This window comes from Alosa pseudoharengus, unplaced genomic scaffold (genome assembly GCF_046254945.1).
Source record: "Alosa pseudoharengus isolate Yale_2024_CS ecotype anadromous, Long Island Sound unplaced genomic scaffold, YU_APseudo_1.1 YU_APseudo_1.1_scf_6, whole genome shotgun sequence".
Taxonomy (NCBI): Eukaryota; Metazoa; Chordata; class Actinopteri; order Clupeiformes; family Clupeidae; genus Alosa; species Alosa pseudoharengus.
In genome coordinates this window covers 35,713,293-35,719,292 of record NW_027468848.1, presented here as the reverse complement: position 1 = coordinate 35,719,292, position 6,000 = coordinate 35,713,293, and the positions used below count along the sequence as shown (strand labels likewise).

The following is a 6,000-nucleotide window of genomic DNA, read 5'->3' as shown; positions in this document are numbered from 1 at the left end:
CTCAAAAAAAAAAACTCAAAAGCAATGGGTTTACAACAATAACAACATCGACAACAACAAATTGGTTGAGTTTCAATGCAACTGTTCTCTCAGGCTCTCGCTGGCTTGCCTCTCTAGAGCATTAGTAATAGCTTACAGAAAGAGATGAGGGCAGAGACTCTCTGTGCTGGGAACGTTCTGTCAAGCAGTGGGAGGGCTGGATGTAGGATGCCAAAAAGACAAGAAGTGGTACATCAGACTTCCTCTTAAATCATGAGTCACACAATAGGAGGACCTGACCAAGTCATCAACCCAATTTTCACAAGACTTTGTGAAAACAGTGACATAACACCGGACATAACAATAACAAGGACCAAAAGACGCAATGCAAGATTTAAAATCCCCCAAATTACAAATAAAGTTCGTCATCGATCAGACTCCTTGAGGAGTTTGAGGTGGAGAAGAGGTCAGGCTGAGGAGTTTCAGCACTGACCTCATGTTAGTGTGCATAGATTCTGGCTCTTGTGCGCAACCCAGTTTCAGATTAAAGAGAGTAATTAATCAGCGTTTGTTTGGCTTACAAGCATTGCAACACTGAGTACAGTGTCCAAGGCAGAGGAGGGCTGAAACACTAGCCATCCAACATGCTTCCGACTATACAGATCTGGCTCAATTCACAATGGTGGTTGGTCAGGGATAAACCCTGCTTTCTCTGCACCAGGCTTTTTTCACTTGACACTTTCTTTTGCAAGTTTATCGTTGCCCCTTTATTTCTTTCTCTCTTTCTTTCTTTCCCCTCTCGCCTGACAGCGAGCAAAGCCTTGCTCCCCTGGCCGTTCCCATGGTGACAGCCCCGACAACGGCCGGCATATGCAAACAGAAGCGGCCTGAGCTAACAGTGCGGGAGATCCGCCGCCGCCGCTGCCTTTCTCCAGCCTGCTTCCCGAGCAGAGCCGCCTCCAGAGCCCCCAACGCTGGCTACCACGACACCCGCTCTCTGGTCCAGTGTCAGCGGGGACAAAGCCTGCACTAGTAGCTCTTTATTTGCCTTGGCCTGGCTCCATGCACCAGTCCTGAAAAATGCCCCAGAAGGGGTGGTTCGAGGGTAAGGGGGGCAAGAGAATTGGTGGGGGTGGGGGGGCTTGGGTGTGAGTGATTGGAGGGGGATTGGAGGGGGTGGTCGACAGGCAAAGAGCTCGGGTAACATGCCCCGAGACAAAATGTACGCAGGGCTCCCACAGTTGTCCCCCAGAGACACTTCAAAACGTGAAGGCAGCCCATGAAATCTTCTCAACAACGGCCCGAGACCAAAGGGCCCGGCTTCCCACGGAGATTTACAGTAGAGAGCGCTCTTCAAACACACAGGGGGCTGATGGGAAAAAAAAAAAAGAGAGGAGAGCAGAAGAGAGGGGCGATGTGTGTGTGTGTGTGTGTGTGTGTGTGCGTGTGTGTGTGCGTGTGTGTGTGTGTGTGTGTGTTGACAGGTAGATCAACCAATCGGCACCCTGCCCTGCACAGGGCAAAAACGTGAGCCGGATCCCAAACATCACAGCGACTTGAGAGACGGAAAAAAAAAACCCAACAAAGGCAGCCTTGTGCTGATGAAGAGATCTAAAAACATAAAACATGCGCCCATTTTCTCACGCACAAAAAAAATAATAATCATGAAAGAAAAGAAAATAAATCAGTTCCATTTCGCTGCCAAACCCGTCAAGCAATCTCACACCCAAAAGCAAACAAGAGCCAGAGGACTTGGAAGAGGCAATTCGACAACAGTGACACAGACAAGTACATTCTTAAATCCGGAGAGAGGCAGGCAAAAGCAGACAGCCCTTTATTTTGTCCAAACCCATCTTCAATCAATCAAAACCCCCCCACTCTTCACTGCATTCAGTTAAGCCAGTCGGACAACAAATATGGAGAAAGGCAGACCGGCACAGAAGCCAAGTGGACAGTGCCGAGCCAGCGTCGGCCTCCCGGTGCAAAGGAGAGAAGAATATTCCCCTCTCCACTTCCCCAGAGCTCACTGCCACGATTGCATGGCGGTTTATTTAGGAGGCTGTCCAGACAGGGAGGCTGCAACAGGGAAGCATGGAGTATGGAGTGGAAGGATTGGTAAGGAATGAAGAGAGAGCAAGAGAGAGAGAGAGAGAGAGAGAGAGAGAGAGAGAAACAATTAAGTTGAGAAATAGGGACAAACAGAAATAGTAAGAAAGGGAGAGATTGAGAAATAGTGAGAGAGAGAGAGAGAGAAAGAGAGACAGAAAGAGAGAGAGGAGCAAGAGGGAGCAGAGGAACAGCTGGTTCTCATATTAGAGCTGTGTAGTAATGACCCTGGCCTGGCTGTCCTTCACTGTCTCTCTCTTCTCTCTGCCTCCCTCTCTCTCCTTATCACTCTCTCTTTTTCTTCTCTCTCTTCTAGTCCCTTCCCTTCTCTCTCTCCCTCTCTTTCTCTCTCTCTCTCTCTGTCTCCCTAGGTTTCCCTCTGCCTGACTGCCTGCACTCGCGTGTGCCTGAGCTCATGTTACTGTCACACAGGGGAGCTGCGCTCTGGCTGCAGGCTGTTAGAGCTCCTCCGAGTCCCTGGGCCGAGACACAACACATGGAGTGGCCCGGCGTCCCGGCCTGGCCCTCACGTCCCCGGGCAGAGCCCCGAGTAGTCACTCTGATTTAACAGCAACCCCCGCTGCGCTCCGCCGCCGAGACCAAAACGCGATCCAACCCCCCGGCCTCCGATGTCAGGAAGGCTAAAGCTCACACCGAGATGTTTCCTCCTCCACCATCGTTCCTCTTGCTCCCTCTCTCTCTCGCTCCACCATCATTCCTCTTGCTCCCTCTCTCTCTCGCTCCACCATCATTCCTCTTGCTCCCTCTCTCTCTCTCTCCACCAGCGTTCCTCTCGCTTCCTTCCGCTCTCTCTCTCTTGCTCTCTCTCCACCCCCCCCTCTCTCTCCACCCCCCCCTCTCTCTCCTCAATCATTCCTCTCTTTCTCTTTATCATTCCTCTCACTCTCTCACTCAATCCAGAGAGAGAGAGAAAGTCCCAAGAAAGTGTCCCCCTAGTGCTTCCATGGCAAAAAAAAGAGAGAGTGAAAAAGTGAGAGGCAGAGAGCAGAACAGTAAATACCAAAATAGGCCTGGGTCCTGTAATGCTGTAATGCTTCCGCTCACTAGCATAGGCCTCAGATACTCCTCCTTTAACACCAAAGTACAGCTTGCCGTATGGAGTGACAGCCTCACATCTCCTGGGAGTTCCAGCAAAAGACAGCGTGTAATAAGTGGCCTAGTCCGAGAACGAGGTCAGTTGGCACTTAAATTGCGCCTCCCTAAAACAGACAAAAAAACACTCAACCGCCTTGCTTGGTTGAGAGGAAGGCTACAGTTCTGTCAAACCATTTTGTCCCGGACACATTCCAGAACAGCACAGTGGTCTCTAACTGAAGTTGTGAGATTTGAGGAGTTATATTTTCTAGTCGGTCAGGTATTGTATTGAGTTCAACTGCCTGATAGTTGTATGGCAACATTTGTGTGTTTCGACTTCATTTGTGGCTTGTACTGAATAGTAAAACAGTGAAACATTCCTGAAAAACAACTGACACGTGCTGCGGCAACATAAACTGGACAGCCAGAGAGGATTGCGAGTGACTGTTTATCCTCCGTAAAATCAACACTACACCCTTCTGCACGGTTGGTATGCAGTGCCTGATGCTATGAGCAAACTGGAGGGACAGAAAGCGGTGGCTGAAAACATCTAAGCTGTTTGGCCGTCTCTTCTCACTCTTTTTACTCAAGTTGGGGTCACTAATAAGTAGCGGACTTTTCTACAGTGTTTAGGGTATCTAATCCACCTCATTCATGAAACCGGAAATCCGTCCAATTTTCATCTTCCATTCATTCTGTTTACATTATAACTTAGTGCAGTCTCAGCAGACTAATTAGAATACGCTTTAACTTATATTTCTTTCGAAAAGTTGACAATTTTCCACTCAAAAAGGATATGATATATGACTGACAGAGAAACATAAATGTTTGCTTTTACATGGCTTGGGATACGTCAAGCACTGCTTTGGCCGGAAATAGAAAACCAGATTTCTGGATATTGAGGTGTCATGGCGATGCCCATTGTTGGCTGGAGAATATTGTGGATAAGCAGGAGATCTACCACAATGTGAATGAGTTTGGATCAAAGCAAAAGATATATAATAGGCAGCGGACACTACCATAATGAGCAGGAGTTTGGACAAAACTTATCTAATAAGCAGCAGACTCCATCATAGTGTGAAGGGTTTTGGTATAGGTCGACATAAAAGCTATATAACAAGCAGCGGACTTCACCATGCTGTACAGACGTTTGGGTCGAATAAAAGCTATCTAATTAGCAGCAGACTCAATCACAGTATGCAGGAGTTGGTGTCCAACAAGTATCTTTTTCAAAGGTTTTAAAAAGCTTTCAAACAGCTTTTCATTTTCTTGGAATTCCCTGTGAACATTTGGGAACTCAAACAGACATAACTTAAATCGCATCATTTGGAATGTTTACACAAAAATGTCCACATTTTTCAGTTCAAAGTAAAGAACGTTCAACGTTCAACGCCTCAAACGTTCGCCTTTGTCAAAGTTCCTCAAATTAGATGCCACCTTGACTTAAACAAGTTGCCATGACGTTGATTAAACAGAGATGGCTGGCCAGAGGTTTTCTATGAAGGTGGTAAGCTGGCACGGTTATTAAGTTCAATGACAATCGACAGTCGACACAATTAGTGAAACAACTCCAATCTGATGGCTTCAGCCTGGACCATCTCCAGTGCTAGTCGGTGGGAGGTAGTACTATTTTGTTGTTGGAGTAGAGAGGGCAGGCCTTGTGAAGTTGAGAGCTGTGTATGCTCCACCATGTGACCAGCTTTTACGAGGCTTGAAACGACAGCCACCTCGGGCCTGAGCCAAATAAAATGCCCCTGGATCAGGCCAGCGATGATCAAAAGCCTCTTCAAAGGGTCGCTCTTCTGCGGTGTAATGAGGCAGCTGACGGCATGAAAAAGGGCCTCGTTTTTATAAGAAGCCGCGCCTCAGCAAGAGGGGACCTGATTGCACATACAACAGCAAGCTGGAGTGACTGGGGGTGGGTGGGTGGGTGGGTGACGGCTGGTGCTTGTTACAGCCCAATCACAGGATCGATGCGAAGGTTTCGCTGGCACGTCGCCATGGTTTTGCGGAGGGGCTAATTGAAACGGGCTGCGTGGGCATGGGCTGCTTTTGCAGCGGGCCGAAATGGCCTGGCTGCTCTCGCCTGGACGCTCTCGCCAATCATGCTGCGCCCGCCAAGTCCTGCGCTAACAACCCCCCCCCCACCCCCCCATCCCATCGCTCCCCCCTCAACAACAATCTGAGCTGCACGTGGAGAAGGACAATGGATGATTGTGAAAGCTCAGCAAGAACAAGAGAATGTGAGCGAGAGAGAGAATGAGAGAATGAAAGAGAGAGAGCAAATTAAAGAGAAAGAGAGAGAGGGAGAGAGAAAAAAAGAGAGAGATGCTCCAATAACGCTATCAGCCTCTGGATTCGCTGACGCCACTTCCCAAGGTGACCTGCACTTCCACCCCCACAGCAGCCGACAGCAATCAGAGTAAGCCACAAAGACACTCAATGTGTGCTTCTTCGACCCAACCTTGGGGCTGAGTAAGCTATACGACAGTTGCGGTTGCAGCATGCCATAAAAAAGTGGAAATGTGCCTTCTTAAGGGATTTCAGCAGTGCAGAGTCGGAGCGAAAAATGTGCAAGACATTACCGTGGGGCGTTTCCTGTAAACATGTGTGAGTTTACACCCGTAAATCATTTTCCCAAAGAAAACAACACCACCCCCCCAGCAAAACAATTGGAGGAGGAGGAAGAAAAAAAGCTTGCCATACAATAAGCACTTTCATACTTTCTCTTTAAGTACCTCTAAGTACTAAGCATCTCTGAGCCGCTATAAGTAAGGGAAAACCGACACCATGTCAAAACAAAGGTCATCTATTGGTTTA

At 48.3% G+C, this 6,000-nt stretch overlaps 1 protein-coding gene across 1 annotated transcript in view; it reads right to left on the bottom strand.

The window, feature by feature from the left end:
* bmp1a (bone morphogenetic protein 1a) overlaps window positions 1-6,000 on the bottom strand; it is a 46,545-nt gene that overhangs the window by 17,488 nt on the left and 23,057 nt on the right. The gene's annotated exons all lie outside the window — the stretch shown is intronic.